A 24,197-nucleotide genomic window follows, 5' to 3' on the forward strand; every position below is an offset into this window, starting at 1 on the left:
TATTGGAGGGAGCCATACAAACCTCAAAGTCCTCTCCATGTCAGGTTATTAACAAGTATTTAACAAGAAATCAGACAATATAGAAGCTTCTTCTCAGCCTGATTGCAGAAGATCTCAATAATTCCTAGCTTAGACTTCAATAAGTGCTAATAAAGCTTGACATTACTATGATGAAAAGTCATACACAAAAATACTACAAGCTACAGTCCTACTTATATCAAGCAGTAATGGGGTGAACCTCCTCTTGTTTTGAAGAATTAAGAGAATTTAATGAATGTTGATCAACTGCAGTTAATGGCAGAAAGATCTTATCAAACTATCTGATGAAAATAAAAATTTGCTTGATAAAGACAATATTGTTGATGTGATAAGATGAAGAATTTTATGTGCTTTTTTGAAAATTTGAATTGGTGATCTAGAACTATATAAAATAACTGTTTTACATATTATGTAAGTTAACTATCAGCTGATGGCTCTTGAAGTCTACTTGTAAGTGGGAAATTATCACTGAACAGGTATCTTTCTGGTAGGATCTCACTGAAATTTTTTCCCACATTGCTGTATTTTTATTAATAACCTGTAGAAAGTATCTAGTCACATCACTTCTGATAAAGTTTTCATATAAAGGAAAGACTGAGAAGTGATAAATAAGGGTAAAAGCAGATCACTGATATAAAAGGATCTGCATTGTATAGAGAGCTGGCACAGTCAAAGACGTGCTTCAATGCCAGCAACGAAAGGCTGTTCATCTAGAAGAAAATATATATCATATTTAGAAGAAGGGAATTCTGGACTGTAAGATTTTAAGACAGTATTTCCAAAAAAAGAAGAAATAATGTTCACGGCAGACAGCTGAATATGTTTCTGAGTAGCCATTGTGGCTACTATGAGTAGGGATATGATTTAGTGAAATAAAAAGGAAAATAATTGAAGGTTATATTGCCTTGGTATTGGAGCATCTGCTGTTGGAAATCAACACTGCTGTCCACACTTTAAGGAAGCTGTTATAAAAAATCAGAGAGAGTTCAGAAAAGACATAGGAGAAAGATTGAAAAGCTGTAAAACATGAATGTAAAGGTTAAAAATGCTGGTGGTAAAGTTATGTTAAACTTAATCAGTTCACACGAGTCCAGAGTCTTGATCATCCGTGCCATATCTCTGTTGACTCAATCTCTGTGTCTAGTTTGGGATGAATCTACTACTTATTCTAATGCATAAACTTCTTCTTGGGGTGGTTTAGATCTGATGTTCTTGAGCTTCACCACTATTGACTGTATAATTGCAATTTGTCCCCCCTTGATATTCCTGTGACAAAGTTAGCAAAAGAGTAAGCCCAAGATGCAGGTGCAGATAAAAAAGTTGCAAAATGTCACCTTGGCTAATAAATTAATCTCTGTAATTAGAGCCTGGAAGTTGCTGTATTTTATGCATATGTTCAGGAATGAACAATGTAGATATTTCCTCCTTGCCTTCAGAAGCACATCTATACACAAGGTCTGTCTCTGTGCAAACATCTCTGGTGTGAGAAAGGCCAGCTGGATAGCTGGCAAGCTTGTGTTTGCCTTTGCCACGATGAAGTATGGAGTTAAGTGACGAGAGTCAGAGGCAAGGAAGGGCCTGTAGTACAGAACCACCAACTTGGCTTGAGCTACTTACTCAAATCTGAATCTAGGCATTGCTACTAAGGCAGCAGAGGTAAGACTTTGAACTTATCAGAGAGAAGGTCAAAAGAGCAGATTTTCTCAAATCTGTAGTTATCTACATGGGGAAGAGTACTTTGAAAAATGCACAGTTCTTCAGTCTAGCAGAAAGATATGATAAGATCCAACACCTGGAAACAGAAGTGAGAACAATTCAGACTAGACATAAAGCTTGTATTTTTAACAATGTGGGTAATTAGGCATTGTGAACTAGCAAGTCAGGACTGCAATGGACTTTTCATCACCAGAAAATGTTAAGATCGGGTATTTCTCTAAAAGGTATATTCAGTTCAACCATAGCTGTAAGACTAGAAGCAGAAATTAATTCAGGGAAGTTCTTTGGCTTATGTTATGTGGAAAAGGAGGAGATTAGAATAGATAACCATAGTATTCTATTTTGCCTTAAAATCTGCATACTTGTGAGTTTGAAAAGAAAAGAGAAAATGCAAAAGATTTGTGGAAAAGATAGTTCAATTAAGTAGACATAGTAAGAAATTCTGTTCTGTGTATGCACTTCTCTCTCTTTTGTGCAGCTGGGACTCTACCCATTATATTTGAGCAGACTTGTACCAGTACTGACCAGTCAATTTGTTCAGGAGCTGGAAGATTGTACCCCCAGCTCAGCTTCCACTGTGGATCCACTGCAGTTCCCTAAGCAACTGCACAAAGTGAAAACAGGACAAAGTTTGTTGTCTCCAGGGTTAGCAATACGACGCAAAATAACCGAGAACGAAAACTGCAAGCTTAGGTAGACTGGAGAGAACTAAGCATCTACTTAGACCTGTAAGTTATATGGCAGTGCCACACTTCAAAGCAATAACTTAACCCATGACTCTAACAAGTCTGTCTGCTCGATTCTCTGCTTGCCCAAGCACTGAAATGCCAGTTCAGCAGACGACCTGAACCACCCGTTCCTCTTCCCTGATGACCAAAATCTAAATGATATTTCCAGAAATGTCGTACTCTTTGCATCATTTTTCCCTTTTTCACAGCTCTTGCAAATCTCTCAGTCACCTGGAATTCTAGACCAAGGACCAAATCCTTCATCTCCCACAATGGCAATAAACTATCAGAATTTAGGATTAGAAATAGGTTGCAGCTGCCACATATAATGCCACATATAACGCAGAATGGAAAAAGTCAGCCTTTACTGCTCCCCTAAAAAAAGAAAAATTAACCCTTGACTTACAGTTTAATAGTTATCTCTTATTTGAAGCACTTTTTCTTCCAGTTATTTCCAGGAAGAAAAGCTCAGAACTACAGCCTGCTTACGCTTGCTGCCAGTTAAACTTTTAGGGGTAGTTTTAGAACTTTTGAAAAAGAAAAGTTCATCTTCCCTGAACCTGTGCATTGCCTAACAATGCCCATAATCATTTACTCCTCATTTCATCAATTTCTACATTTATTATAGTTTTATCACGTATTAGAGATAGCTAACGTTTTTTGCATGGTTACCAGACCCTCTCTAATGTCAGAATGAAGCTGGGTGTATAAAGATTTCAAAGATTAGGATCACTGCATGGCTAGCACAAGTCCTATTTATTTCTAAGATATCATAGCAGCTGAGATCAGATGAGGTATTTGGGCCAGTAGGTCACAGTTTCACTGGGAGAGAGCATGGTGTTTTCTGTGAGGGATCCTAAGCCCAAGTAAACCAGGCAGTATATCATGTTGCAAAGGCTCCCAAGCTTCTCTCATGGGAGACAGCGGTGAGCATCGGACATCTCAGTTCTACCAGAGCTGGCTTTTAAAAACAGCAACATTAAATTGTACTGCGGCTCGGAACGTGTATGCATACAAACTGAAGTAATAATTTTCATGAACATGCTCGAACATTGTTAACATCCCTACTAAGCTTCAGATAATATTCTTTTTTTGAAAATCATATATCAGCTATGTCTGTTCACATGTGAGATGACAAAAGATGGAAAAATAAATTATGCCGCAACTCACAAGAAACTTCCTCTGAAGGACTGACTTTTCAGCAGCAGCATGGAGTAGGTGCTTTGCACAGCCTTCTCCAGCAAGCCCCATTCTTCACAGCACTGCCTTTTGGTGGCTCGCACCCCCACGCTGCCCTTTGTCCGGCCGCGAGGGACAGCCGCTGCCGACAATGGCTCCATTCTACGAGACAGGAAGACCACTCATACACTAAAATGGCAACTGTCTGTACAGCATCCTCTGTGGCAACTAAATGAATGTCAGCCTTGTCTTAGGCTCTGTTTTTCATATGATTTCTGCTTTATTTTAAATTGTACCTTAGCTACACATGTAACTCTTTGAAACATAACATTCTGCTGCCTCCAGTTTTTGACCCCCTTTCTATCACCAAGTGGTTGATGCCTCATATAGACTTGCCTGGCTCATGTGTCTATTTACCCACGGAAGCTTCCCAAGCTGTGGAGTCATGCAGAGAGCAGACTCACGACTTGGTGCACTGTGAAAATGTAAACCTTCCTGGCACACCTGTATTTCATGTGCACCCTCTGCCTAAATTTCTGCAGTACTCAAAAATGTGATAGACCTTCACCAAAAAGAAAAGCAGTCCCTGAGATTACAAGCTTGTGTTAGGGCATAGGGAGGGTGTCATCTGAGAAACAAAAATACTTCAAAAAAAAAAAAAAAAGCCACAACTTCCATGAGGAAAGCACAAACCTTGAAACAAGTGCAAGAAAATCACTGTCATTTGCTGTCCCGCTTCTTGTGGGTGTCAAGAAAGGAGTGGGTCTGGACTTGGTGTCAGATAAGGGTGAGGAAACTGGAGCGATACAGGATGTGCAGCTGCAGAGATGCATGGCTGAGAAAGGCACAGCGGAGAGGAATAAGTCAAAACAAGCTCAATTTGGGAGTTTCAAAACACAGGTTTCCTCACTTCAGCAAACCCTTTTGTGCCAAAACATCTAGACAGCAAATTCTATCCTGGAGAAATCTTTCCCCAGTTGCTCACCGATTTTTTTCTTCTTGCCCTTTTTCCCAAATAAGAGACCTTATATTCAACAATATCTTGGTACATACTAGTGCATATTAAGGAAAGCACAGGCTCAGTTCAGATTTTTCTTGTTTACAATTTCAGGCTGAATTCTGCCCTCCAGTCCTGACTCCAACGGGAGTAACACTTGTGTAATTGAATACAGAATGCAACCCTTAGGGTTTTGGTCTGACCAGTAACAGAACTTTATGTGTGTTTAATTCATTTTTAGGTTTAGGCATTTTTTCAAATTGGGGCATAAGTTCTGCTCTCGTGTTAGGAATCAAAATTATAAAAAAGGGCAGAAACTTATCTTTGGTTTCAGTACAGTCGTACATCTGCATACATACATATATAACGTGGAGCGAGAAAGAGGGGAAGAAATGTCTGGAAGAGATTATTTTTAGAAAGGATATAACCATTAGACATACTTCGTTATTGTTGAAGAAGTCTTCAAATCAAATGCAGTAACAAAAGAGTTACTTCTTGTTTATTGATGAGAATGCTGCAGCGCTCAGCTGTAACAGGGTCCTATTGTGAGGAGGAGAGCCAGCAGCAAACTCCCTCGGCTTCACTGAGAGGAGGATCAGGCCTTGCTGTTTTGAAGGTCACTGCATAATACATTCGTATTTACAGTGCTGAGCACAGAATGGCCTTTTTTGTAGATGTTTACTTGCCTGTAAATTTTCTATTGTGAAAATGTGACAATATTTAGGGCGGGATAAAATATACCTGAAGAAAGAGATTAACATGGTCATAAGGAAGGATATTTTCAGTAAGAAACTTGGCCTACTTAAGTGCCTGTGATCAGATATAACCAACCTTCTCCTGAAACACTGAATTCATTCCCAAAACTACAGTAACCCCACTAAGTTCTCAAAGTTTTACCAGGCCAAGGGAAAGCTGGTACTGTACTGAATCTGAAAGTTTAATTAAGGGAGGGGGAGAAAAAGGGCAAAGATAATGTAAAAAGAGAACTCAAAGACAAATCCATAAAAAAACCCCTAACACTATTTGGATTTTTACTCTCTAAAAACCTGTCAGAAGGCTTTTACACCAGTGTGAGTCTGGAGAGGCGAGGAACAGGGGAATTGTGGCAAATTGTGGTAGCAGTACAACAGACAAAATTTTAGGATATTTTAGCAGACGGGGACAAGAAGAAATTGCCAAGGTGAGATGGTATTCACGCAAGTTGTCTGAGAACTCATATGTGAAATCAAACAGTAATGGTGCTTTGTTTTAAAGCAGCCACAGAGGCAGAGAAACAAAATGTGACTAATGTGACATTGGTCTTCACTAAAGTCCTTTCAAATGATTCTAGTAACTGCAGGCCTGGAAGTTTATTCCTGCATCAGGTAAATAAGCAGAGACGGTAACAAAACATCAGTAGCCGTACGGGAAGAGGGTCAAGATTAACTTTTGTACAGCAGTCATGCCCCAAAATCTTTTATAGTTGTTAGATCACATCAATGTGTGTATGGATAACACAGTCAGTTGATACAGTGTGACTGGATTTTCAACAGACTTTCAACAAAATCCCTCACCAAAGACTCTTAGAGAAACAAAAACTTGAAGATTAGTCATGGGCTAAAGGGAAGGTATTCCTCAGGATTAGCAACTGGTGAAAAGAAGGGAAACAAAGGGGAACAGTAAGTGGTCAATTTTCACAGAGAAGGATGATTACTGGCAGAATACTCTGGAGATCTCTGCTGGGATTCTGCTGTTCAACATATTCATAAATTATCTGGAAAATGTTAAGTAGTAAGTTAGCAAACTTTACAGGTGATGAGAATTATTCAGGCTTAAATCTACGTATAAAGTGTTACGGAAAGGTCTTATGAGCGACTCAATAAAATAACAGATTAAATGAAGGGTAAAAACTTGGAGGAAAACAGCCTTAAGAATATCTACAGGAGGAGAGGTTCTCGTCTCAGGAGAGAGATCTTAGAGGACTGTGAGTCCTTCGGCAATGCCAGCACAATACTATTGACAACCAAAAGGCAAAGGGAAAGTTATGAATTATCAGCAGAAAAATCAAAGACAGAAAATGTCATTGTGCTTGTGTGTAAGTCTCTGGTACATCCATACCCTGAGCTGTGTGTGTGTAGTTGTGGCGAGCAATGCTGAGGAACACCAAATGGTTTCTGTGTGAGAAAGACTGGATATGCCTTTGAGAGTCTCAAATATGTCCTTTGTGCATCTTCTGATAACTTCACAGCCTGCAAACTGAGCCTAGTGTAAAAGCATCCATCCTACTGCATATGTCCTGGAGAGAATCTGAGCAGCACAGCCAACATGATACACTCAGGATGTATCTCATCCCATGAGAAATAACTGTCAGGCGTGTGCTCTATCAACCAAACATTTCTGGAAAGCGTTGGCTTTACTATGTATGTGTAGTACAGGTGGTTTGTGTAAGCACAGCAACGCTTTGTCAGGCAGTGGATATCTACACACTGCTCTCCAGGAAACCTATGCTGTGAGCACGGTGATCCTATCACCTTCCCAGGGATATCCCCTCACATCTTCTCATGCTTCTAGGGCATCCCTATGGCTCCGTGACAGGAAGATCTAAATAGCACCTAAAGAGGACTCCCTGAGATCTGCATGGCCAATGTAGGTGTTGATAAAAGGCTTTTCTGCAGCAGATGCTGGACAGTTTTAGAGAATACGCATATTCCTACATGTGCGTGTGCATGTCCACCTAGGTGTGCATACCAGTGTGTTGATATCCCTCTATATGGCTGATATAGATATTTGATATTAGATAGATATATAGCTGCCTAATTGTGAAAAGCACACCGTGTGTAGTAAATCATTTTACTAAGTCAGATTAAAGGTGCTATTACTCATGGCAATGTAATATCTATAATTTCTGTGTTAAACTTGACATTATAAATCCTTTAATCTGAGTATTTAAAAGCTGTTCTATGGCTCATTTTTCAAACGGCATTCCAGTTAACACATTTACTGCTAATGAACCACTAACGTGTTCTCTCTTTCTTAGATAAACGCTGTTGACCAACATTATTATTTGCTCGTCAAATAATTATTTTTTTGGCTTTTTAATTTAATTGCTTCAATAAAAATATACACCAATAATGCATTTTTAATTACACTTCCCAGGTGACCTATGCAAAAAGAGGTTTTATAATGAAGCCACAATAATTAGCCTGTCACAGTCCAGTTTGGGGCTATTGTGTAGTTGTCCTTTCCATGGTTCACCTTAGCCTGACTGGAATTCTAAAAACCTTATATATTATCTCCCATAACACTTAGAAAAGTATTAAAAATCTGTGCAGTACTGGCAGAAGCAGGCTTTCTAATTATTGCCAACTATTTCCAGTGTGACGTGGCAGATTCCCTTGAGAACTGAAACAACAGCCCACTCCAGGATTTGTAATAGGCCCTAGAGCCTAAGTAGTTGTAGACAGAGCTGTTTCCCTCAGGATAGATAATTGGTTTACATAGCAGCTCAACATCTGAACTAAATCCATTTTTTTCTATTGTCATTTCCCTGTTAAATATACATAACTATTTGGGGGTATTAAATACAATGTGACTCACTATTTAATAGCAGAAAAATTTGCATGAGCTCCTTTACCTGGAATGCTAATAACTGTTATCACCCTACATTTCCATGCATAAATGATAAAATATTATTAAGGCAAAATTCTGTAGTCCTTAATCAAGCACAACTTTCACTGAAGCCACTGGGAGATCTGCTCAATTAAATATTGCAAAACATATCTTAGTTTGTTGAAAGTAAGATATCATCATTAAGATACTCTACCTAATGTTGTTATTGGTCAGCTTATTAAATGAGACCATATTAATGTTTTGTACAGGTACAACCAACACTGTAGGGTGCTGATCTTTTATCATCAGTTTATAAACCACTTTTATGAAATGCTCAATTATTGGAATTAATGATAAAGACACAAATATATTTACTGTCGCTGGCAATAACATGATTCTAGCAACTAAACATCCTGAGTCTGAGTTACTACAAACATAAGAGAGTTACCAAGGTTTTTTTTTAAATAAATTTTACTTTAAGTTTGCAAATCTAGGAGCAGTACGTACAAAACTATTTTAAAAGCATGTATCAAGACACTGCAATAGTAGCGGTTTCTTCCTTTAACAAGGGATGCCTTACTATTTCATGTAAAGAAGAAAACAGTTGCAGAACATTTGAATAAAACTTATTTGCTCAGCTTTTCAAGGAACACAACAAGATCCTGAGCCTGCAAGTACTGAGTACTTAAGAAATTCAGGATGCTCAGAAATCACAGGATTACGTCCTAATCCTTGTGGTTAAATATGATACCCAACTGTGCAATGCAGCTAGAGGTTTCATGTCTTTGACGCTAAATTTGGTCATGTTGGAGTTGAAGAAGCAGGACCCTCATAACAAGACATCCCGCATTTTCTATTCCTCTACTGATTTCAGCGAGTATCCTGGGTGCATGAAAAATGAGTATTGTGCCTGTAGCCTGTTATCTGATATACACAAGAACTGAAAATTCTAGTGTACATCATACATCACCGGCTCAAAAATCACACGGATGCTATGATTTCTAAAGCGCTGATTCGTCACTCTTTGTGTCTGATATTAAGATGTTGTTGCTGGATATTTTCTGTCCCCAAAAGGAAAAATTTCAGAAAAAGAAACAGTGGGAAATCAATTCATAAGAGTGGTCAAAATGTGATACCCTGAAGTTTGCAAGTCTTTGTAGAAATACCTAGGGATAGTTCGTCTCATAAGAGGTACAGGTCAGACCCTGCACACCATGACCATTGCCATTGATTTCAGCATATAGAGCCAGTGGCTCCAATTCTACAAAATACTCAAGTCCTTGTAAAAAGCTACTAAAGTATAGCAAAACCATTAAGCATGGACTTAGCTTTAAATTTACGCTGAAGTTAAATTGAAGGCAAGAGGATCTAAGTCTGTATTTGCCTACTACCAAGAACTGCTTGTGCCCAAAACAAAGCACTGTATTGTGCTGGAAGAGGTGGCACCGGCTTCCTCTCGAAGCTCTGAGGTTGGTGTCGTTCATTCCAGAGATACAGCCGTCAACCTTAAGTATTTTAATGAGCAGTAAATATTATTGTTAAAGCAAATCTAAAACTAAAACTAATATGCCTAACATGCTTAAATATGACATGGCATATGTTATGTGTGTAGTAAGACTGAATTTCTTAGAGAAGCAGAAAGGATGAGGAAAAAAATCAGTCATGTGAGTTGTCAGATATAACCTTTTGGCATTCTAATAAACTGTTGCTTAGATAGAAATATCAAGCTATTACTAATGGCTATTAATTTGTACATGCTTCATGTAATTTTATAGTATCTTATTTTCATATCTGTAATTTTAATGAATTGCAATTTAGGAAAGAAACAATTTTCATTTACTTTATATAACATAATTATGGACCAAATTAACCCCACACTAGTCTTAATTACATTTAGTTTCATTTGGCTGATCAAGCAATTAATGTGCCACTGTATTTTGGAAGTAAAAACCAAGTTGTTTTGGGGTGTCTTCAAAAAACATGTACTCATCTCAAGTGTAGCCACTGTGTAAAACTGTCCTTTGGAATATTTTTTTTTGGTACGTCCGTATGTTGCAGCACAAGAATGTGAGTATAATGTATAATGTACCAAGTTGTTATGGTCTGTCTTCAAAAAACATGTACTCATCTCAAGTGTAGCCACTGTGTAAAACTGTCCTTTGGAATATTTATTTTTTTGGTTTACTGTACGTCCGTATGTTGCAGCACAAGAATGTGAGTATAATGAGGCCCTTCTGCACCTGGGGTCCTGTTATACTATGCTGCTTAATAATCTTCCCTTCATGCCACCCTTTATCTGCTGTTCTCAGATTGTACTTGCGCTTTTCTCTTTTAATTGGGAACTAATTTTAATTTTGCCATTAGAGATGATAAAAAAGCCCACATATAAACTTGTATTTCCTCAAGCCTCTGTACTGTCACTCAGCCTTTTTTTGATGTCAGGGCTGGAACTAGCTCTTTTTGCTCTTCTGGCTAAAGAATAGCAGAGGGAGAATATTTTTAAAAGCCAAGACAAGAAAACCCATAAAATATTGAGCTGCATACTGATGTTCATATTCGGGTTTTCCTCAGCACTCCAGTGAAATCAATGCCTGCAGAATGACAGCATGAAAACAGTGTAACAGCTTTAGGATCTGGCCCATTAGCATTTAGTACTATCTATCAGTGTGCCGAAGTCTTTTCAACTAATTGAGAGAGAAAACGGCCCTTTGCAATACAGGTATGTTGTGAATCTAATTGGGGTAGTACAAGGTTATTTAAGCACAGTTCATAAGCAGGGGCATTCTCACAATAACATAGGCATTGTATTATCTATTTACGAGGATTTGGGGATGCTTTCAGAAATCATGGGATTCATGTCATAGCAATCTCTTTATGTTATTTTCAAAATTTGAAAAAGCAGTGACTTTTCTCATGACCTTCACATTTCTCAATGGAAAACAGCAGTGCATTTAATAAAACAGCATTTTATTAATGCCGCTATTTTTAGAGATAATTTGTGTAGTCTGGTTTCTTAGATGTACTTTCCAGCAACTTTCTTCCATTTAGAGGGTGGATGAAGCACCAGTCTACAAGGGACTATACCACTTGCCTTGAGAGTGCATAGTGTTACTACTGGGACTAAAGCTTTGCTGGACCTCAGGAAAATCTGGGTCTTTATGTACTCTTCAGCTACTTCAGTCAAACTCTAGCACTTCTTTTTAACTGAAGGAATTCAAAGCCATTTGTAAATCTTTTTTTAGTGTCCTTAACTGCAATTCCGAGAAAGCAATGGCTTTACACTTTCTTTCTGTCCAGATAATGCTCAAAGCTAAATTTCTCTCCCTGAAGAACATTAGTCAAACTGACTTCGTAGGGTTCTTTACATGACTAAAATGAGTTGGATTTGACCTTTCATTTTTGACTGGTCTGGATGACAATCATCAAGCATATCATATTATATTCATGTCAAAAGCTAAAAGATTTTTTTCCCCCACTCTTAGTAGAAGGAAAGACAGCTCTTTTTTTTTCCCCTGTGTGTCCACTGTAAATTCTCCACTTTTCAGTTGTAAAAGGTTGATGAAAATTTAGGCAGAAGGAATGTGGAAGCATCTGTAGCCATACGTTTAATTAAGATTTTCCCACATTTCCACTATTGGAACTGGCCCATCAGCCACTGTCTTCACTCAACAGTGTGACCAAAGCCGTTCGCAGGTAGGACGATGCGGGTCACCTCTGGTCCAGGCTGGGGAACAGGCTGCACATATCGTGGCTTGCGGCAGTTTATCCTTCTCATGCAAATAGTCTAACCAGCGTCACCTCATTTGTGGTTAGCTGCTGAAGTTCAAAGGCTGCTGCAGACAATGCTTAGCAAATGATAAAAGTAAATCTGGCATAAAGTCACTCATGACTTCTCAACTCTAGGAGAAACCAATCTCTCCAAGGTATATATAAACTCTGTATCAATTGGATGACACAGTAGTTTTTTGAGAATCAGGGGTCACAGTGAAGTATATCTTCCTGCACGCTGATTTGGGTGAGATCATGTGGAGTGTGTGAGTGAGGGTGGAGAAGTCTGGCCCTAAAGGAATAGCCTGATCAATTGGGATAAACTCACGGTTGAGTCACCATCCCCGGAGGTATTTAAAAGACATGTAGATGTGGTGCTTAGGGACATGGTTTAGTGGTGGACTTGGCAGTGCTAGGTTAACGGTTGGACTTGATGATCTTAAAGGTCTTTTCCAGCCTAAACGATTCTATGATTCTATGAAGTGCTAGGTAACGGTTGGACTTGATGATCTTAAAGGTCTTTTCCAGCCTAAACGATTCTATGATTCTATGAAACTCAATAGGAATTTTGCAGCTGATTTCACTGGTAGGGGAATTTTACTCTCACATGAAGCTTCACGCAGTTAGAAACAGATGTTAAAGATGGAATTGATTATATCTGGTTTTCCCCTAAATTCTCTCTAGTAATCTTTATAAACCAAAAGAAGGCGGCATTTCCTAATTGCTGTTATATACTACATTTAAGGGAATTTTATATGGCAAAGTACAGATATGTTCCGAGGCCTAAGCATACTCATTATCAGAGCAAAATGCAGTGTAATGAATTGCAATTGCTTCCTCTCTATTTTCTCTGTGCAAAGAAAATACACTGACTACTGAGACAATAGTATTTCTTTTCATTCCTAGTGCAAACAGCCAAACCACTGTCCCATACCACTTACTGAAATAAGCATTATATGGACCCCTGAGTTGGAAATGTACAGGGTTTTTAGCTACATTTGCCATCTGGCTAGAAATCTTTGGCACATTTGCAGTGATTTTATTTTCAAAACACTACTCTGTAGTTTTTAACTTATTAAGTACAGTGAAGCACAGGGCTTGCTATTCCTGCAAAACCCGTCGGACATACAGATCGTTTTAGAAAGAGGAAAGTGCAGAGTGGTGGGCGACCCACCGCAAGTGCACTCCAGCCGTAAGTGTGAAAATAGGGTTATGGCTCCATGTGGCAGCCTGATATGCCTTCCCAGTTGTTCCACAGCACGTGGAACGTACATCGGTAACTGCTCAAACTTTTAATAAATTGACTTTGCTTTGTAGCAATTGGCGAAGCCACCACCCCCTCCTGCACCACCACCAGATATACCGGGGAGTGGTGATGGTCAGATTGCCACACTGCTCTCACGTGGGAAAAACTTTTCTCTTTGCTACCCAGAGCTACCAGGGAAATCACACTTAAGGGTTGGATCGACTCCTCTGTATCCTACCAAAAAAGAGGTAATAAAGGAGAAAAACTAAAAGAGAAAAATAAAGCCATTCTGAAAATTTCTGTTAACGTGCTCAAAAAAGATAGCATAGTCGAATTATATTTTAGAAGAACTAACTCCTAATATTCTTCTAAGGAATAAAGTATCTTTATATCTGTTAGTAAAAGCTGATTAGCATGTTGTCGACTACCTTCTCTTATTTGTAAGATGTTATTCTAACACAGCCTGCTACTGCTTATTTCAGAGGAAATTAAAGAGCCTCCTAAATAACACTAAACTACAACTGGCAAAATAATGATGACATACCTTTTATCATACATTATCCTTGATTTTTTTAAAATTCTAATTTTAGTTTACACATTACACATCATACATTTGTTCATTAGTTTGCAGAAGTCATTCAGTGTGAGTCCTCCAGTCAGTCGTTGGTGAAAATTAGCTAACGTTCTACTCTATTTCACACTCAAAGCACTTTCATTATGGTTGGATAATGGTTGTACCATCAATAAAGAGTATGAATCCAGTTATGTGGAGACCTCGGCTTAACCTTTCCATATGCTATTGATATTTATAGAGCTTCTGACATAATCAATTAGCCTGAAAACTGGCACTCATGGAAGGTAAACCCATATAAAGGAACCATTGCATCTACATTTTCATTAACCTTTCAGATAAATATGTAGAAAATAAAGACAAATATATACCATATGTAACGTACGCTAATCCCCCAAATTTTCTAATGATATTGCAGAACAGGAATAAACTTGTTCAGTGGTATCTTGATTGCCAAGTTCTGTAGCTGCTTTCATGAGTGTTTTAATCTTCAGCCAGACATCTAGAAACACCGTGAAAATGAAATGAGATTAGCTGACTCTCGTACGCTAGTCTTCCCAAACTAGCACTGAATTGAAAGTCAGATGCAAAGCCCAGTTTTGCATTCTACTTGCAGTCAGCTGTTAATAGCTGAAATAGCATAGCCATGATCTGGGAAAGAAATAATAAAACACACTACATCAATTCCATATGACCACCCAGTCATGTAAGAAATCAATGTACAACAGAGAGAAACTGAGTTTTGGTAACACTTTTCTTTTTTTTTTTTTTTATTTTTAAGCAAACACATACAAATCCCTTGTCTTCCTTATCCACACAGAAGAGGATCATCCTCCCTACAAGTTTCAGGGGAATATGTAAGCAAGCTGGTTTTATCTGGAGATACCTGGCCCTGGAACAGGAGCTGGAACAGCTGAGGTGGAATCCTGGCTTTATTGTGGTTCATGGGAATTTGTACTCCCTTTCCACTGACACACTGCATAAGTATACTTTTGCTTTGTTGGAAGATTTACTCTGTTAAACACCTGATTTTTGTTACTCCCTTGAGTGATGGTTCAGAACACAATTCATGATATTTTAGCCTTTTTCTAGAATAAAGATTTAGTCATAATGGAAATATTTTCATCTTGAGAGAACAAGCTATATCTAATTATTAATTAAAATATTACTACAGTAGATTAGTTGCCCTGGCCTATATGTTACACTCTATTAATGCAAGTCAGAAGGAAGAGATTTCTGAAGAAATGAGTAGGAGACTTGCAAAGGAAAGCAGCAGGTCCTTGGTATTATCTCTGCCAAATCCGCAGGACTGGTTCTGTGCACCTCAGGAATGACAGCCATGGCTGGCTGGGCTAGCCTTGAAAGGAGTCAAAAAGATTGCTGCCCCAATACGAATTCTCCCTTACTGTGAGACGAAGAGTGTGGGGAGATGCGACAGGAGGGAAATACAGAGGGCAGACTGGAGGAAAGGACCATATGAGAAGGTATCTACCATATCTGCTATCACCTTTCAGGTTTTACGTTTGGATCTAGTTATAGTAACCAGTGAGGTTGCCATTTACTGGTGAACACAGTACTCCCATATTTTTGGACCCAAGTCATATGAATTACTTAGGGAGACTTAAGCAGACGGGGTGAAATTCCCCCCGCTGCAGCTGAAAGCAAAATTCACATAGACTTCAAAGGGGCCAGATTTTCCTCAGTCATCAAAGGATGTTGGGTCCTTCATAATAATACCTTTACATATGCATAAGTACAGGTTAAAGAAAAATGGAATAGATTACATATAAGGAAGAAAATGTCCTCAGAGCCTGGATATTTAGTACACAGTGTTTGGTGTGAGTGGGCTGTTGCAACAGCAATCACTTTGGTTGCGGGACCACATGGCAAGATACTCTGGTGAAAGGAGTGAAATTAGTTCATTAATTAAAGAGATATATGGCTATTACATTTGAATAGTAAGGCTAGAAAATGTGGTAGATAGAAGGCTTTCTAACTCATAAGATGGTGTGGTGTAAACGAAGGACTTGTAACCTTAGTCTAGCAGTCTGATGAGTTTTTGTTTCAAATCCCATCCTACGCACTTAGTGCAGCTCTAGCCTTTTATTAAAATGGGAAAATATATTGTTTATAAAGGCTACTCTTGACAAATAGTAACCAAAGCAAGGTGCAAAAAATGTATTGTTTCCATAATCAGAGATACACTGTAAAACAGAATAAAGTGATAAATACAGAGTATAATTGTTTGTTGTTGCTATCTGTCTGTGCCCAGTGGCAAGGAAGTCCAAATGAATTACAAAGAAATTTTTAATAAAAGAACAAAAAAAAAAAAAAAGGGCTCCATAACCTGAAAGAACTTTGAATAAAAAATGTCCCCTGAAACTGAAAGTCCCTTTAAAATCTCCACACTTTCTTGCCATTCTTTGTTTTTTTTCTTTCCCCTGCTCTTACTTAAAAGCCTCTGGGTGATTTGTCCTATTCCCTGCCCAATAACAGCCAAACTATTGTTTTAGGGAAGATATTTTTAGTGTTGTATATTTTACTTTTTTTTGTTGTTTTTTTCTTTTCCTTGGACCTTTCATCCGCACACCGCAGAAAATGTGAACATAAGCAGCTGCAATATGAGATGAACTCTGAACACCAAATAGGTAGGCCCTAGAGGGGAGGAACTGAAATATGAGCTGCTTATTCTTGGAGCCCTTTAAACCCTCCAATCTGTTTTAAATTATTTTGGTGCCTCTATTTAAAGGTTAAATTTTTGTTGTTGTTGTGAGCCATAGTTTAGTAATACAAAACCTGGGCAACATCAGCATAGAGTCAATTCACAGATTACACACCCAGGGTCTTTCCTGATCCTGCCTAAAGTGAAGCAGCATGTTTATACTTAGCAACACATTTTGACATGAATGAACTTTTCACGTCTCTGCTCATAAAATAAACACGTACATTCAGCAGGAAAAAAAAAATCATCTCACTCAACGATCCGGCTTACATATGTTATTTACAGACCATATGTCGAAATCTAAATATGGTTATGGATATGCAGAAATTATAGATATACAACATTGACTTTGGAGCTATGCATTAAACATCAAACCTTTTACATCTTTCATTAAATCTTGTCTTTGTGCTAAGTCTTTAGCACATTAGATTTCATTAAAAAAAACCCCAAACTTATTTTCCCCTCCACCCTTTTCAAGCGAAATCTTGGCACCTAAAGCATTTTTTATGTTTTGCTTCTCCTTCTACAGTATTTTGTTTCAGGGCAGTCATAATTTGAGCACTAGGGCTTAGATGTCAGCATGAACACAATTTCGATGGCTGCTTTTTGCCATTGCCACTTTGAGTTCAGCTCTACTATGTGCCAATGGGAAATTCCTAAAGGCCAAGGCATTTTCAATAAATTAGCATCAAGACACTGAGTCTTTGTATAGCATTTAGTTGAAACTTGATTCAAAATGCATATTTGGGGATTTCTGACAATGCTTTCTTTGTTTTTTATGCAAACAGAAAAAGCTTGGAATCTCTTGAATTTATATGATCAAAGATGACCACCATGAATGTGTCTGGAAGCATTACCAAATGACAGAAATACCAGAGACAGTTATATTACAAAGATTAAAATAGACATTTTTTAAAACTGTGCCTTCTAAAGAACACTGGTTTTTGACAATTCATTAACTTTACGTATTTTTAATCAAACTAATTTTGAAGCATTGCATTTGACATGATACACATCAAATGTTACCGCTGGCTGGGGACTGGGAGACTTCTAAAATATAACAATTAAAAGGTTTCTGCTCCTCTCAGTGGGCAAACTAAACTCTGTTACAATTAATTAATAAGAGAATTACACACTTTTTAAGACATGAGTATGATTTCAAAGATATTGACTAGCATGGCATACACTCCTTCCACTGCAGCAACTATGATCTGAACTTAGTGCATGGATCTTTTTTACTTAAACTGTGATAGGAACACTTTGTGTTTTGTTCTGCTGGGCTGTTTTCTTTCAATAACTGCAATCAGCTAAAGAAGAAAGGGTTTCCTGTAAAGATATTTTAGTTGCGTAGGTCCACTTCTCTATGTAAAGATCAAAAATACATTATAAAAGTGTTAAATAACTGGGTTTGGTAGTCCAGATTAATATCAAGGTACATTATGCCACAGGAAGAAAAAATGTTATCTACCTAAAAGGAAAAGTGGCTATTTTATCTGCCCCTCCAGATGGAAGATTTGTGTTTTTAATTTATGTTAACACAAGCAACACAGTGAAATGAAAATACGGTCTGAAGAGAATTGGTTTTTACAAGGTTCTTAGAAATGTTTTGAAAATAATTGCTTTCGTGCTATAGTTTACTTTTTTTGTCTTAGTCATGTCTCACGGCTGAAGCGTTCAGGACCCTCAAGCTTCACCTCCCACCAGTGTTTACTCCCTGCTATGCTGCAGTGGACTTTGGGCACAGGCCATGCTGTCTGCTACCATGACATTGTGGTGCATATGCTCATTTTGTCTGGTAACACCCCTCAGGCAGAGTAATATCAATGTGGTCGAATCTCCCATAAAGTCTAGGAAGAACTACCAAGAAGGAGTGAAGAAGACAGGTAAGGAAGGGAGAAGGAAAGGTATCCATAGCAAGCACAAGAAATATATTCTTGCAAATTAAGGAATATGAGATTTGATACAGTTCACAAAAGTCTCTATGTTGCTGAGCTTGCTTTCAGAATGTTTTCCAAAGTTCTATTCCTCAAGATGCTTCTACTAAAATACATATATTCTTATTATTTTTAGGATTAAACTCTCTGTCACACCATTGGTGGGTCTCCACGAAAGCTACAAATAATTATTTACTATATAATAGCCCAAAGTTATTTTTTTCTACATATTATTAACAGAAGTCTGTTTACAGACTATTGAAATTAGACAAATTGGAATTACAGTGAACAGGGATTGAGACAATGGGCTATTGATTACTGCCAAATCAATTCTTAGCTGACATTAAGCTCTGCGAAGGATATTTCTGAGAAACTTGCCAAAAACGCATCACGGTTGAGCTGAGTCTCTGGGCTAAAATAGCTCATTCCTTGGCTGATTCTGATAGGGAGAGGTTATCATCCAAGCAGAGTCTACTGCAAGCTCTTCTGTTGCAGAAAACCTTGCAAAAGTGAAGCTTTTTTCCTTAAAATTTGAAATAAAATTCTGGTCAATTACTTAAATTTGAGTTCCTTTTATTTATTTATTCACTTTCTGGGAGAAAAAAAGGTTTCCCAGTTCTAATCATAGGCCTCAATATATTGGGAAACTCTGAAGGTACAAATTGCTACTTACTTGCTACGTTATTTGTGGTGTCAGCTTAGAGACTGTTGATGAAAATGGGATTTTTTTCTCTTGACTTTGCTGGGCTGTGGAACAAGCTCAAAATCCACAGCAGCTAGAGAAAAGTTTCCTTCATTTTGGTTTTGCAGTTTTTTTATACACAGATACATGGTATCGCGTGTATATTTTTTTTTTATAGTTTACCATAATTATGTCTTTACTTGAAATTCATATTTAAACCATTGCATGGTTGTCATGGAATTGTTGGTAATGTGTGATTACATTATGTTGTCTTTTGCCAGGACACTTGTAAATGAGACATTATCCTTGGAGATTTTCTTGGCTGAAAATGTGAGTAATTAAAAATGTAAACAAATATTATCCATTACCTATGCCACAATAATAAATACTTCAATATAATGCAAGTTAATGACTCTTTAGGGATCCAGCTTAATCCTGTTACAGAGTGTTTCATAGGTATACAAACAAACAGTTAAGCATTTAATATTTTAACATGCGTATTATATTTATACAATATAGTTCTCAGTTGCAAAAAAGCAGCATCCCTGTCAGAATAATTATAGAGCCTGAAGTGTAGGAGAGGCAAACACAGATGGAAACCCACAAGGTGCTCAAGCCTTGGTAGCTCTCGGTGCTCAGGACAACTCTTGGTCTGCTTTTCAAACGGGCATTGGGTAGGGGGAACAGATCTGAAAATGGGACATTTCTTCTGCTTTCTTTCCAGTAGAGAAGTTGTTATACCTCAGGCAGGGATATTTCTATCCAGAGTCTGAAGGGACCTGCCCTGGGAGGGACGTGGCACATCCAGCCCTCCCCAGGGTGCTGCCAGGAGCCAGGTGCCGAGAGCACCTGTGCCGAGAGAAGGGCACAGATCTGTTGGAAAGGGATCTGGGATTTAGCAACCCTTTTTGAGAGGAAAAGGTGGTTTGTTTCTTTCTTTTAAATCTTGCTCTCAGAACGAAAAAGCAAACTAAGTCAGGGGAAGGCATGGTCTGGTCCTTCAAGCACTGAGGGGACATTTTCAAAGGTGTTAAGGGGTAATTAATTAGCCAAATCCTATTGAAATGAAATGACATTTCATGCCAAATTCCCCCTGGCTGTGTGGATCATTCCAACTTGTAACACCTCAGCTACAAATCTTCATTCTACCAGTGACTCCGTTTGTCACCTTGATGAAATCACTAAAACTATTTGCATCTGTTCCCCCATTTGTACAATAGGAGCTGCAGTTCTCGTTTCCCCATCTACTTATGCCCTTTCCAAACTTGTCTCTTGCCTTTCTTGACTTAATTTTCATGCCTTTTGTTAGGCTTAGAATAACCTCTTAGCAAAATTTGCCAAATTACCTCTTTGAATTGATACTGAAAACCCCTAAACACTCAGACAATCTTAGAAACTTTTCAATTATAATTTGCTGTAAAAGGACAGTGATCCTAGCAATCTGCATAAGGACACTGTTGAGTCATCCTTATACCAAGCACTTAAACCTTGCATAGAAGTGCTCTTTAATTACTTTTCAGTCATATTAGCAGGTAGGTCTTATTAGCTGCACTAGGGATCTGAAGACTCCTCTGGATGACAAAGCTTATAGCAAAAGTCCAGGGATCAGTTTCGGAGAAGAAACAAAGACTCTAGATTATTTGATGTCCTTTTTTTTTCTTTTCTTTTCTTTTTTTTTTTTTTCCTTTTCTTTTCTGGAATGGGATTCCAATAAAGCCAAACCACCTGGGAATGGGCAAGAGAAAATAGCCTGTGCTCATTTCCTAGGCTTTCTCATGAGGCCAAGATCAGCTCTCTGACTGCTGAAGACATTGTATGTGTGGACACTTCATAGCTATCCTCTGCTTACATTGCTCTGAGGACACCACCTGACTTATAAAAAAGGTGATGGGATGACAGGTAGGCAGCAATTCCACCTGCACAATTTAGCAACAAAGTGTTTTAGTCAAATGAAAACCAATAACCACAGAATGACATGGTCATGCCTAACCAGCATAGCTCTTCTAGATTATTTACAGAAAATCCTACCGCTATTTTTTGGTATATCTACTAAATACAACCTTTCTCCTCTAAGCTTTGTCTTTCTAAAATTGTGTTACCTATTGCCTTTAATAAATGGCTTTGTTTTATCTGTTGGAATATGTCTGGTTTTGCATTCCTGATGTAAGACGTTTGGTTTCTCTTGTGGTTCACAATAAATTCCCAATTTTTACCATAAAGGACTTACTAATCCTAAGGTTTGAGAGGTTTTCTCTCTGATTCTTTGATTTACATCTGTTTACAGGAGGACTGACTCTCACTTTCTTTAGTGCCTCCTCTCCTATCACAAAAATTTAAAGGACGGCTTGGTACAGTTGATAATTGATAGCACCACCTTTGGTTTCTTTACAGCTGCATAAATACATAGAGATTCCACAAATCATAACCAATAAAACCAAAGATCAGCTATTCCCTTATTCTACTCGGTAGTTTACCAATAACACATACTTCAAAATACTGTTCAGGAGCGAAGCTATTGGAGTACAGCCCACAGCGTGTTCTGCACAGAGTGGTAAATGAAATTCCCAAAGACAGTTAATGTACTGCAGTCTGAAGTCAGCTAGTATCAGATGTTTGCTGCCTCATTTATTTTGATTAATTGCTTCGGTGGGGGTGGACCAAAGAGGAAGCCAAAAATCCACGTCGGGGAAGGCAGAACTGTGCTACGCCGCCTCTGTGCTTAAGAAGTAAACAAGCTATGCAGCTTTGCTGTCTTCACTCCCTTTGACTCCCTCACACTTTGCAAGGAAGATTTGTCATACTGTTAAGAGTGATGCAAAAAACCCCGACAGACCTGTGGTGGTGTTTGCTTTGTGCAACCAGTGCCTTCTTTGGTGAAAGGCTTGGAACTGCTGGCACCAGGGATCTGGGATCACTGGGTTGTTTCAGTGATGTTTGATCGTCCTTAGTCTTATTGTTTTTTTCCCCAGACTTTTTCTTTTGCTGTCAACTCCACTACAGAGTTCCCGGAGCTGTTTTCAGGCTCCAGCCTCATGTCAATCACAACTTTCCTTCCTACCACCAAGTCTTTCATTTCATCCCTTGTCCCCTCCTGCTACCTTCTGTGAGTGACACTGCTGCACAGGGACCACGGCGGAGGCAGGGAACGGCGGGAGAGATGTGTTTGTACCTATCACAGCTGAAATTACGGATCTTTCCAATTCAGCTGTGGGTGATTATACCACCTGCTAAGCCCACGGGAATGGAGCCCTGGGTGGTGATTTCAGCCATAAACTTTTCTGTTTCGTGGTGTTTACCTTTGCTATCCCCTGTGACAGGTTTCTCTTCTGAGCCTACGGCACTTGGCTGGGGAAACGAGACTCCCGCACAATACAGTACACAAAGAGTGACAAATTAAAATGACAGGGCTGTCTTATGAGATTGGGATCTAGCGAAAAGAAATATTTCTGGTCCAGATAACAGAGGCAGTGCTACATGGTAATACGTGGGAAAAGCCAGTGTAATTTTCAAGTGTCTTTGACATAACTGAGTCTGTCACTGGCCCGGTCCTATCATGTCGCATCTTCCCCAGGTGAGGCTGAAAGTGTGGCTGGGGGGGCTGCATTTGCAAAAATAGCTCCATCGCATGCCGTATAATGGAAACATTTTCCATTTTTATCTCTGCTAGCTGTGTTAATGACAGGGATTAAATGAATCCAAAAAGCCATCGTGAGCTGAGAAAATCATATGATGAAACTTCTTTACAATGAAATGCTGAGTATCATCTGATTGCCATTTTTCCTTCTGATTTCAAACTGAATAAATAAGTTTCAAAATCATGTACACATACACACAATGCTGCCCTCTGATTTTCAGATTCCTATTCTCCTATTTAACTAATAAAAAGAGAAAGTGTCGATCTTCTGCTATCAACATTTCATATTCCTGAGTTTTAATTTCATTGTTCTGTATTTTAAATAAAGGCTTGAAAATTACTTTGAAGAACCCTTTTCTCCCAACGGGTCTCCATTGGATACACACAAATATTTTGTGTTCTTAAACACAACACTGATGTACACAAATGGATAATTGCCTCTACAACTTAGGTATCTAAATCTCTGCCTGTCAAGTGACATTTTGCATGCTCATTTGTGTGTAAGATTACAATGAGGTTTCAAGTGTCCAGACTGCATCAAAATCATTCCTGAAATGCTTATGCCTCTGTTTAATTAAGTTGAAGTGAAATTCATGTTATTCAAGCACTGTTAAATCAGGCTGAAGTTAGTGAATCTGAATGACATGCTGTAGCATGATTTTAAACTGACTAAAATATGTGGCATTTTAAGGCACTTTCTTTCTTTCTGTTTGAGAAGCAAAACCCAGGAGTTTTGCAGAGCTACCCATGGAAAATTAAAGGCTGTTTTTCATATTACTCAAAGTCAGGAAACTCTGTGTTGCTAGAAGAAACAGAAACTCCTCTCAGAGATAAAAACAATTTATGCCTTGCACTAAATTGGTAAATAAATTTCAAAATTTCTGAAGCACTGTAGTAACTGAGAGATGTTTCTCGAGTGAAGTAATATCCAACCAGAAGGGCAATGGTAGCTAAGTAACATACAAATCATAGCCCCCCTACCTTCTCATTTAATTTCAACTTTAGAACAATTTCAGTCCATCACTGTACATGTTGAAAGGGATCCCATTATTAAAAATTCAAAATATTCTCCATGCTCTTTTATTCTAAGAACTCCCAAATGCCTTGAATGTACAGAAACACACATTTTTAATGAACCAAATGGACTTGTTTTTATAACTGACAGGAGGTGCTGGGAATTGGAATTGGAGGGGGGGGAATCAGCTAATTAAATCTAAATCACCAACAGCGAACATCATTTCCTTGCCCAGTCACTCCCAGTTTCACCAGATTCCTTGTCCCAGTCTCATACTTTATTTCATTCTCTGGTTTGGCTTTGTTACCTTTGAATTTTAATTAGATAGCTTCCTCCATGCTGCCCGGGTGCCACTCAGCAATGCACGTCATGGTGTGT

This window comes from Aptenodytes forsteri, unplaced genomic scaffold (genome assembly GCF_000699145.1).
Source record: "Aptenodytes forsteri isolate BGI_AS27 unplaced genomic scaffold, ASM69914v1 Scaffold255, whole genome shotgun sequence".
NCBI lineage: Eukaryota > Metazoa > Chordata > Aves > Sphenisciformes > Spheniscidae > Aptenodytes > Aptenodytes forsteri.